This window comes from Natrix helvetica (genome assembly GCF_964273705.1).
Source record: "Natrix helvetica genome assembly, chromosome: 3".
Classification (NCBI taxonomy): Eukaryota; Metazoa; Chordata; class Lepidosauria; order Squamata; family Natricidae; genus Natrix; species Natrix helvetica.
In genome coordinates this window covers 44,609,945-44,622,659 of record NC_138549.1, presented here as the reverse complement: position 1 = coordinate 44,622,659, position 12,715 = coordinate 44,609,945, and positions in this window count along the sequence as shown.

Below are 12,715 nucleotides of genomic sequence, written 5' to 3'. Positions count from 1 at the left end.
GTTTTCATTATTATCTATTCCAGGATCTTCCCAGGTATTGAGGTTAGACTGATTGGTCTGTAATTTCCTGGGTCTGTCCTCCCCGCTTTCTTGAAGATGGGAACCACATCAGCTGTTTTCCAATCCTCAGGCACTTCCCCTGTGCTCCAGGATTTTTGAAAGGTTTGGTACAGTGGTTCTGAGATAACACCTGCCAGCTCCTTCGGAAGTCTGGGGTGTAATCTGTCAGGTCCTAGTGATTTTTGTAGCAAGCCTTAGTTCATTCTGAGCCTTTGCTTTCCTGACTGTCTTTGCAAGTTCTGGCTATCTGCTGATAATCAGCTTAGTTATGTATCTCTCCTTCCATTTTCTGTGCTTGTCCTTTTTATTTTTCAGTTTGTCAGAGAGATCTTTATGCAGCAAACAATTTCTTGTTTTAAGCAAATGCTTCAAAAGGTGTGCTATACAACATGAAGATCTACAATATGTATATAACACCTCTCTTCAATCTGTTAAGGCAGGTTATCCTCAATAGTTCAACTGCTTCAGTACTGTTTCTGATATCTTTTCATACACAGCTTTGCTGAAAAGTTAATTGAAGAGAAAGAGTTTAAGTGTAATCTTGTACATATTGCAAAGCATGTTTTTTAAAGCATTTGCATGGCCCTTATATCTCTTGGATCTGTACTACTGAAAATTTTAAGATGCAGTCCTAGAAATAGCTCTCTTTTGTAAAAGTGGGGCAACATTTTATATAACTTACCATATTTTTTGCACTATAAGACACAACTAGCTTTTGGGGAGGAAAACGGGGAAAAAAATCTGCCTCTGCCTCCCAGCAATTTGCCTCCTTGCAGCAAATAGCAAACAGCCTGGTCAACTTCAGCACTGCCTGATTTAGCACGAGCAATTGATTGGCGGTTGGATTGGCCTCCCCGAATATCACCAATCAGCTGTACCAGGCTGCGGGGATCCCCGCCGCCTGGAACGGGCTAAAAACGGGATGTATGGAGGCAAAAATGGGGTGCACGGAGGCCGAAAATGAGGCCTGCAGAGGCTGAAAATGGGACACATGGAGGCCGATCTAACCATCAATCAGCTGCGTGTGCTAAATCAAGCTATGCTGAAACCGGGTTGTTTGCTGTTTGCTGCAAGGAGGCAAATTGCTGGGAGGCAGAGGCCAAAGGGTGGGGGCTGGCCGGTGAGTCGGACTTTAGCAATCTTTGCTCTATTAGTCACACAGACATTTCCACCCACTTTTTTTGTGGGGGAGTGCATCTTATAGACTGAAAAATACTATATATGTAAAATAGAAATGAACAACTATCATGAACCAACAAATTGCTATATATTATTCTAATTGAATGGCTTTAGATCTTGGAATACAAGATCTAAATTTGCATAATACAAGTTTATAAAACTAAATCTATATTGATATGAAAATATAATATTTACATACAAACAAAACTATGTGTGAATAATAAACATAATAGATATTCATATTACTACATTTTAAAAATGTATATTACATTTTAAAGTGTTCATAAATAGCTTAATTTCATTTAAAGTTCTTATTAAATGAATCTTGCTTTCTTCCCATTTCCTTTAACTTTAAAGTATAACACTATTGCATTAGTAAAATAATAAATGTGTACAAACATGGCCATTTGACAGAAACTCAAAACATGCTACTTTTTGTAGTGGTTAGATTCTTGAATTACTTGCCCTACACTACCATCTTGTGGTTATGATGGTTTATTATTTAATGCTTTCGCTTTTCCCACATAGTATGTAAATTATCTTAAGTGTGTTACATAATATTTAGAAGAAGAAAGTAAAATTGCCTATTGAATTGCTGACAATTGTCTTTCTAATGGTAGAATGCAAATTCAGTGTTACTATTCATTGCTTCATTGACCTTTCTAGGAGCCTACAGAAATCTATATACATGTAAATATTTAAATCTTGAGAGAATTGGCGTGTGTGTGTGTGTGTGTGTGTGTACCTCAATTACTTAAAATTATTATTTTAGGAGTCTAATTTTATGAATAATATTCATTTTAAATTTTCTTATCGGTACATTACTCAAATGTGAGATATACAAATGGAAATTAACACTTTCTTTTGAAAGAATGATTCATGATTTTTATTTCATGACTCATTCATGAAAGATACATTTTGGATTAAAACATTATATTTGACTATAAAGTTCACTTATTGCTATTATTATGCTTTTCACACAGCAAATTATTAAATATTTGTTCTTACTTCTGTTATGTTGAAGGCCAAAGTATAATTTTAAAACAATTAGAAGTACAGTTATAAAAAAATAAAAATGAGAACATTCAGAAAGTGTAAAAGACAGCAAAACTAATGTATTACTAAAATATGAGTTATTAATTTTATTTCTTCCAAAAGATGTGGGACTGTATGAACTTGTTTAGGTATGCCATGACTCTTCGTTCCCCAAGAAATGATGACAGAATATTGAATATTTCTAATAGCTTCAAGTTTGCTTTTGGGTGTGACTTGAGGTGTTAATTGCTATCTACAAACCCCCTTGGGGCATAGGGCTTGGTTACTTGAAGGACCATCTTTCTCCCATAGTATCTGCCTGGCTGGCTCAATTTGGCAAGATGGTGTACTCTGGCTTTCACTGATAAACAATGGCATGTAACAGAATTCCAGAAGCATGCCTTCTCTTGTAGCATTATCTGCTTTCTGGAATGAGGTTGCCCCCCAAATTCAAATGGCTTACACCGTATTAGTATTTCTTCACCTACTCTTTGGCAAGGATGACAGATGCTCCTTTTCCCCTCTTTTCTTCCCTCTGTTTTTCCTTACCAGTCTTAATTTTGTGCTATTTTTGTTTGTTTTTTGTAAATGTTTTCAAAGTTGTAACCACTGATACATTAAAAAGAGTTGGCTGACAAAAAATGATAATTTATTATTATCTCATTGCACAGTCAGATGTTCAGACTGGATTTGGCATTTTTGTTTACCTTTCGGGTCCTTCCAAAGACCTGGGATAGACAGATGTGGTTGTTTGATGATGTTACGAATGATGTCATAGGATATAAGCTGTTCCAAGTAAAGCTGCCTTTTGCACTTTGATGTTGATAGTGAATTTGTCAATGCCAATGGTGTTCAAGTGGTGCTCCAGTTGTTCTGGAATTACACCCGGGGCACTTACTACTATGGTATTACTTTTGCTTTTTTTGCCACAAAAAGCTTTTTTGCTTTTTAAAAAATTTCTACTTGCAGGTCTTTGTATTTTGCTATCTTCCCCCCCCCCTTTTTTTTTTATTTATTCTGCTGTCTCCAGTTAACTATGTTCACTATCCAGACTTTTCTTTCTTACCAACAATTGTTAAGTCTGGGGTATGATGTGGCAGGTGCCTATCTGGTTGAATTGTAAAGTCCCAGAGCAATTTAGCTTTTATTTTATGGTCCATCAGTTCTTGCTTGTAGGCAAATGGATATTTCTTGTAATCTTCCCATGCACCATTGTTGCAGTTTGTCATATCATTGCTTGTAGTCAATCTGTGCAATCTTCTTGCAGTAGCTAATCAGATGATCCATTGTTTCTTCACCTTCTTTCAGAGGTGGGTTGCTCCTGGTTTGGTTTGGTTCAGATCCAAAACGATCCCGAACCGATAGTAGTGGTGGCGGGAGACTCTGCCTTCCTGCCCGGACACTTCTGCGCATGCATAGAAGCATCGCGCGTGCGCATGAGTGAACCATTAGTAAAAAAAAATAGAAACCCATCATTGCCTTCTTTGCATAGGCAACACTTCCTATATGTTGCTCTCTTCTCAATTCTGGTTTTGTATGCATTTGTTCCCTAAGGCTTGGTTTTGTGCAGCCAGAATTAGCCCCTCGATCTCTTTCTTCAACTGTCCTGCTCTTAGCCATTGCCAACAAAAACAGGTATTGATAAAGTTGGAATGTTTTCCATTAAAAGCCCCTCACTGAGAAATCTTCAATGAAGGATCAATAAATGAGCAGAAAGTCAGTTGATCCTCAATCAAGATCCTGAGTTTGCAGTTAAAGTGAACAGGATGGTCCAGCTAACTCTTTTGCATTCCCCCCCCCCAAAAGAAGCATGTTAATAGTTTAGGTATCCTCCTTTAATCCATGCCTGTTATTGGATTTGTATATTGTGATTGTAGCAAGGAGCTCACTGAGGTTAGGTCAGTGTGTTTTGTGTTACTTTTTCATATTAGCTTTTTTAAGATGAAAAAAAAATGGTGAACCTTATCAGCATATCAGAAATTCAGAAAATGCCTAATATGATTTTACTGCAAGTCATCACCAATGGAACAAGGAAATAAATCTCTATCTCACCATACCCAATCTAGACTACCCTGAACAGCTGCGCTTAGGGGCAGTATCAATGCTGGCCAGGCCCACCCAGCCACACCCACCTAATTGCGGTAACCCACCTGTGACTACCCAGTCACGCCTATCCAGCCACGCCCACCTGACTGCTGTGAGCCATCATAGTCTTACATGCAACTGCCCTTTGAGGGCAACCATAAAGCTGATGTGGCCCTCAATGAAATTGAGTTTGATACCCTTGTTGTAGTCACTTTGACCTGAGCTGGTTGGAGCTTCCAGCCCTTCAGTTCTAGGAGGGACAAACTCTATGACCTCCATGCCTTTCAGCACTGTTTCCTGGGTCCTCAGGGCTAGCTTCTCTGCCTTCTTCCTTGGAATTGTCGCAGCTTTGCAAATGGGGTTGGTGGATCGGCATTCCGCAGTTCAGTATCCCTTTTTCCCTGCACTTGAAAGATGCCGTGGACCTTGGTCCAGATCTACAGTTGCTGTTTGCTGAGCTCAAGGCTTTTTTACATGCAGGATTTGTGCCATCCATGGCCCCCACAGTGTTGGTCCTGGTGAAGTCGATCTCTACCTCATTTGCTAGCACATACCAGTGGTGTAGGGTGTGTGGGGCCATAGGTGAAATGCAGGTGTGATAAATGTCATCATCGAGGCTAACTTTGAAGCAGTTGATCGGGATGTCTTCAAAGCCAGGTGGTTAATCTGCACACCAACTTTCAGAACTCCTGGGTGTATGCGGCCACTGACCGCAGCCCTTGGATGATGGTCTTCATATGGGTCTGTGCCTTGTGTTCTGCCAGTTGGTCATCAAACCATTGGTGAAAGGCTGCCACAAAGTGGTTGTAGTTCCACAGCTGGGGGGTATTGTCATTGTGGAGGGAGACCATCTACTTGGTGGCTGCACACTCTAGAGCCATGGTCATGCATCTTACTCAGGCTGCCTCCATTCCCAGTTCAGCCCCATTTTCCTACATGTCATTCCAGACTTGAAGCAAGAAGAACCCCAGTTGCTCAGGGTTTCACCCTCATATTTCACCCCCAAGGCTGGGACCTTTGGGGCTCAATACTCCAAGGGGCAGTCCATGCATGCAAAGGGGCTTATGTAGCAGCAGCTGGTGGTGGTAGCAATTCTTCTACTAGTGCCACTCCAAGCAGAATAGGCATGGCCACCACCGTAATAGCCCCATCCATAGCATGGCTTGGGGTGATCTATTTTTTTGCAAAAATGGGGGCTTTTTTTGCCTTGTCACAGCCACCGGTATATATCAGAAGTGGTATTCGGCAGGTTCTGACTAGTTTTGGTAGTGGAAATTTTGAATAGTTCAGAGAACCGGTAAATACCACTTCTGACCACCCCCACCCCCATCTATTCTCTGCCTCCTGAGTCCCAGCTGATCAGGAGGAAATGGAGATTTTACAGTATCCTTCCTCTGCCACACCTACCAAGTCACATCCACCAAGCCACAGCAGCCCACCAAGTCATGTCATGTCAAGTTTGGACACCCCTGTACTATATAATCATTTAAAGAAACTGTTTGAATATATATTTTTTAAAAAGTATTTTTTAGATTTAAGTTGCATTGGAGATACATACAATTTAAATAAATGACCAATCCATTTTTTAGATTTGTTATATTTGATTCTGTATTCAAACGCAAAGCTTAGCTAAACTTTTTAAAGGATAAGAAAAATCAATTTATGTTTATAAATTCTTTTATTAGTGTAAATATACATAAGAGCTATTAATTATGCAACAATATAAGTCCTAAAAATTAACAAAACTGATTACATTATTTGATCATTATTTAACTTATTTAACTAATTTGTTGTATATATGAACATAAACTGGTCTATATATGAAATTAGAACTTTTATTCAATGGTAATTTGGAGGATTCCCTTCTATACAGGTGAAATTCTACTTGATCTAAATGCAATTGGTAGTTTTGTCATTAGAGCCACCTGCAGTAAAGTAGAAAATCCACTCACAAATAACAGAAAAGCTGACATATATCCCAAGTAAACAGCACCTCCAATTTTTTGTGCAATGGGATTTGAGGGCAAATGAAAAGAAGAGGGAAAAGTTATGCCTTCATTTTTAAATACAGAATAGACATTCCAGGTAATGGGAACAAAGACACAGATGCTAGAAATCATAAAAAAGGTGCCTCCAACAAAAGACAGCCATCTAGTCTGGATATGTTTTTGAAAAAAAGTATTCCATGGAACTAGGAATGCAAACAACAGTCCCCAAAATGCCAACAGGGAGCCAATTAACATCAAGATCTGACCTAACTTCATTTCTATTGGGAAGAATTTTTCAAAAAGGTTAAAAGCATGACAACAGCGCAACGAATCAGGTTCTATTGAATTCGGAGGAAAGCAGATCTTCCATATTCCCAACCGAATGACATCATCTACATAATATCCATTTTTTTCAATAAACCACAGCCTCCAATCTGAGTGATGTACTGTAATCGGCAAGAGGATGCAGCTCAAAGCTGCTGCTGAAAATCCAATCAGTTGTAGAATATACACTGCCTCCAGTGGTGCTTGTTCCTCGGTTGTCACTGTAGGCATCATTTTAGAAACTTCACACAGAAGCAAAGAGTGCTGAAAAATAAGTGATGAATTGTTGTAATTCTTCAATATTTTTACTTCCATTTATCACATTTCTAATAATTACCACTGCAGTTATTTCTATACTATCATAAATCTATTCACTAGCTTGAATTAGCATTAACTGGATGTTGCTCTGTGTTTAAATATCATTTCTGTATATTAGAATAGCTTCTTTTTAAAAATAAATCTAATTAATGTTATATTATTCTATGAATCATTCTAACCTTTCTTTTATAAACACTCAGAAACATCCAATCTATTATTGGGTGACTGAAAAATAAAATTAAAAATATCAAATGTATGAAAATCTTAAATAGAATCACAATATTGATTTATAGAAGAAAATTACACATTGGGAGTCACAAAGAAATTCTGTTATTAACAGCTAACTCCTATTCCCCCAGCAAAATGTATTACATTCTCAATTATATCCTAGTTTTATAGCTTTATTTCTTTCAAAAGATTTTAGAATGGTGAATCTTTACTAATATGTATGGCTAACTACCTAAATGGTGCGCTGTAATTTTTGAGTATTTCCTTGGTACTGAAATAATTCCAGGTTGTAGACCAGCTGTAGTCAGTTGACCTGGTTATGAACTTCATTGAATCAAGAAAAATTGTAAAATTCCTGGTTTTAATCTGTCCACTCATTCTTAAGAACTTCCTTGTTACAACTGTAACAAGACTCAATTGCATAATTCAAATATTCATTTCAGGAGCAGAACATGCCAGGCTTCAATAGAGATGACTGGTACATAGGATATTTATCTATACTCAGTCAAAGAAAGAGGTCATATGCAAGTCTGTGTAGACTGACACAGTTTGCAAGGATTTCAAGAACAACTTTTTCAAATTTTACCTGATATATCAGAGGTTGATCATGGTATTGGCTATAAAGTTTATTCGCTACCATTAAACTATGCTTACTTTTTTTTAAAAAGTAGACTAGATGAAGTCTGTATTTTTCACTAGGAGTCATATTTTGTAATATTTAGGTCAAAGTGAATGAGTAAGACCATTTATTTCTGAAAGTCACAAATTACTTTTATAGGCATGAAATAGTTTTGTAAAGAATTGCCATTATAGTTAGAAACATACATACAAACGTACTGTGTTAATGCCATGTTTCCCCAAAACCAATATTATATATTACATTAATTTTTGCTACAAAAGATGCATTAGAGCTTATTTTCTGGTTAGGTCTTATTTTGAGGAAAATACAATACTAGGTGCACCCATCTGGCTGAGGATCTTGATTGAGGCTTGTTTTTTGGGTATGCTTATATTATGAGCATCCTGAAAAATCATGTTAGGGCTTATTTTCAGGTTGGGTCTTATTTTTGGGAAACATGCGTAATACAATATTTGGTCCCAAGTAATTATATGAATTTCAAGCATATTCAGAGTTCTATTGGCAAAAATTCATTTTGGTTCACGGATGGGGAACTGAGAAAAACAAATTATTCTGTGAACTGTTTTAAGATTTGCAGCAGCAAACCATCAAAGATTTTCTTTTTATTACAGACTTTTGTAGGCTATGTCATTATGTTATATAATTGCAGTCTGAGATGACAAGTAATTTTTACAAGATCATTTTTACAAAAGACATTTATGTCTGGTACTACTCTACTTGTCATCAAATGGTCTTATTGGTTCATGTTCTTAGATGTACCAGCGAAACCAAACATGGACATATGTCTGGCCTTACTTCTCTTTGTCAGATGAAGTCCACGATGCTTTACCTAAAAACATAATATTTTTTCAGTGTTTTGATCAGTAATTATATTTTTTTCTGAATTATTAACTATATGTGAAGATACAATAATACAATAGTAGAGTTGGAAGGGACCTTGGAGGTCTTCTAGTCCAACCCCCTGCCTAGGCAGGAAACCCTATACCGTTTCAGACAAATAGCTATCCAACATCTTCTTAAAGACTTCCAGTGTTGGGGCATTCACAACTTCTGGAGGCAAGCTGTTCCACTGATTAATTGTTCTCACTGTCAGGAAATTTCTCCTCAGTTCTAAGTTGCTTCTCTCCTTGATTAGTTTCCACCCATTGCTTCTTGTTCTACCCTCAGGTGCTTTGGAGAATAGTTTGACTCCCTCTTCTTTGTGGCAACCTCTGAGATATTGTAATTATACAATGCATATATGCTTTCTAGAATATTTTGCAAATATAGGTAGTTCTCATCTTACAACAGTTCATTTAGTGACCGGTAATGTTACAATACCACTGAAAAATATGACCATTTTTCACAATTACAACCTTTGCAGCATCCCCATGATCATATGATCAAAATTCATATGCTTGGTAACTAGTTTATATTTATGACAGTTGCAATGTCCTGGGGTCATGTAGAACCCTTTAGTGATCGGACAAGCAAAGTCAACAGGGAAGCTACTTAACAACTAGGTTACTAACTTATCAACTGCAGTGATTCACTTAACAATTGTGGCAAAAAAGGTTATAAAATGGGGCAAAACTCACTTAATAATATCTCAACAGAAAGTTTGGGCTCAATTATGGTCATAAGTTGAGGACTACCTGTAGTTATGAGGGATAATAAACAAATATTGCCAACTTTTAAAAATGGGAATATCTGTATCATTTTTTTAAATATATGCGCTCTCCCTCCCTCCATATATGTGGTGTGTGTGTGTGTGTGTGTGTGAGAGAGAGAGAGAGAGAGAGAGAGAGAGAGAGCGGGGGGGGGGAGAGGGAGTATCGGTCAATATTCTACTATAAAAAAATTAAAAAATATCTTTCATAAGAGTAAAACTTTTAACCTGAGCTCCATAAAACATGGCACATGTGAAATAGAATATAATAATGAGATTTGCAATAATAGAGCTGTGTTAAAATTATGATGCAAATATTCCTTTGTTTTGCCTGTGGAGGGTGGGAGGTTATCACTGGGATTGTTTTTAGAAATTCAGAATAGCTTCCAAGATTCTGCTTCTGATTGATAGTTCTGAGTGATACTTTCTACTTTATCATGAAAGTAATTTGTTGTTGTTTTTAAATAGAGCTGGGAAGAAAATGTGTGTGTGGGATGTTTTCTAGATAGGGCAGACAGTAGAAAGCTAATTAATGTTATTACAATTAATATCATACAAGTAAATTGGTAATCTAGTCTAGAGTTTGTTAACATTACTAAAAAGTGCTCGGTCAGCGATGGCGAACCTTTTTTGGCTTGCGTGCCATAAGTGGGGGGAGCGCAGGGGGGTAGTGTGTGGGCGTGCCGCACCCATAATGCAATGTGTGATCCCCCCAGTGCGCATGCGCGCACTACAGGCGCTCCCCCCCATTTTTTGCATGCTTTTTTCGCCCTCCCCATGCTCCAGAGGCTTTATAGGAGCCTGGGGAGGGAAAAAACAGCCTCCCCTCCTGAAAGCCCTCTGGAGGCTTCAGGGACCTTCAGGATGCTTCCATGAAGCCTCCGGAGAAGTCAAAACGAACCTCCGAGCAAACCGGAAGTCACTTCCGGTTTGCACGGGGGGTCGTTTTGAGCGCTCCGAAGGCTTGAGGGACTTTCAGGATGCTTCCCTGAAGCCTCCAGAGCAGTCAAAATGACCCTCCGAGCAAACCGGAAGTCCGTTCCCAAACTTCCAGTTTGCCCGTAGGGCTGGTTTTTTGCATTACGGAGGCTTCAGGGAAGCTCATGAAGCCTCCGGAGGGCCTCCGGGGAGGGGGTGGGAGGGCTCTTTTCGCCCTCCCCAGGCTCCTATAAAGGCTCTAGAGCCTGGGGAGGGTGAAAAATGGCTTTAAAAAAGGGTGAACTCAGCTGGCCAGCGCAGCGCCTGGAGTGCCCTGACAAATGGCTCTGCGTGCCACCTGTGGCACGCGTGCCATAGGTTCGCCATCACTGTGCTAGGTGAATGCTCATTTGATGAACATGATAGGCAGCATATCAGCAATGTAAATGTCATAGAGCTGGAATGACCACTGGCTGCCCTTGATGGGTAAGTTATGCTTACCAATTCCAGAGGAGTTATTCAGAGTAAGATGGGCAGAAAAACAGGAAATACAAGACTCCAGGGCAGATGCTCAGTAGCAAAAGCAGGAAGAAGAATTTGGAGAAGCAGCAATTTAAGTTTAATTAAATTGTAATTCTTTGGAGATTTAGGTATCAGCGCACTACCACAAAAAATGATAGCACTTTTTTTTAAACCTAAAGCAAAGAATTTAATTTTTTTTGTTATTTTGTACTGACACATTTATTCTTAAGCAGCCACTAAGCTAGGTAGCCATTAACCCAGTCAAATCTTTTCATCACATCACATCAACATGAAGTTTTCAAAGCCAGTTCCTCCATGAAATCTTACACCTAAAGTAATTTCTGTGAATTAATTATAAGAATGTAAAGGACATCGGAGACCAAACAAGGAAGGTAAAAGCAGTTGATGTATTCACATTTATTGGTTTCAGATTGGGCAGATCTAGAAGTTGGGACATAGATAATATTTTCAGATTCCCATAGTAATCCATGAAACATCAGGGACTGCCTTCAATATCCTTTCTTTTGGCCAAGGATTTTTGCTGTGCTGTCTTCAAAGGCATCTTTATTATTCTTTATTATTATTACTCCTTTACATAAGAATGTAAAGGACATCGGAGACCAAACAAGGAAGGTAAAAGCAGTTGATGTATTCACATTTATTGGTTTCAGATTGGACAGATCTAGAAGTTGGGACATCGATAATATTTTCAGATTCCCATAGTAATCCAGATTTGGCTATGGTGTACCAATGGACTAGAACAACCCACGAGGTACATGACTATCATCAGATTACATCATTAACCTTTTGAGGCAAACTTGAATCACATCATTGTAGAGATGTCACAAATAAATGTATGATGTCCCCAAAGAATAGTAAGAATACCAATTGTACCCTCACTTTTTAGCTTTTATTCCTATGTACCTATCTTTTTTATCAATAGCTCAAACAATGCTATCTTCCTCTAAATTCTGAGTTTTGTATTTCAGTTACACTGATCTGCTTCAACTCTTTTCAAAGCAAGTAAGCTTAATTCATGAGTTATTATAAATATGGAAAGTACATGATAAAAAATATAACCACCTGGTCAAGCTTTCAATAAAATAATTATTTTGAAGATTGCGTTCTCCTCAGTAGAGCAGTTGTTCTCCCAGTTCTCACCAAAATCAAGAACTTTGCTCAAAACTAGTCTTGTCGAGACTTGTCTTGACTAGACTAAAAGAGCTCAATTATGACTACAAATGATTCTTTTTACTGGTCATTTTTTTGGCATTCTGTTTCTTAGAATGTTGATCCAAACATTCTTGTTGCCTTGGAAACCCCAAAGCTTCAGTTGAAATGTTTAGAATATATTTAGAATAAAATATTTAAAATGTAGATTAACTCTTTTGCTCTTTTATTATTAGAAACGTAGCTTTAGCTGTATTGACTACTGGCTCCACACCATAAATTTTTAAAGATGCAATGTGTTTTTTACAAGCTCTTCATTCTTACAGCTCGTCAGAAAAGACTTCATTGTGGTTTCTATTTTTATATTGCATAATTTTAAAAACACATTCTAAAACATTACTCATAACAAACACTTTAAAAATAAAGGACAGTATTTTTTACTGCTTATAATATGAAGAATTTGAATGGAAAGATGAATTATTATGTGAAATGGAAAAGGATATCACATGGAAACAAAAATTTCCTATCAAAAGGTGGTCAGAAAAGAAAAGATGGCCTAAACAGATCAAATAAGCTAACACTTTTTCTAAAACATTTTTT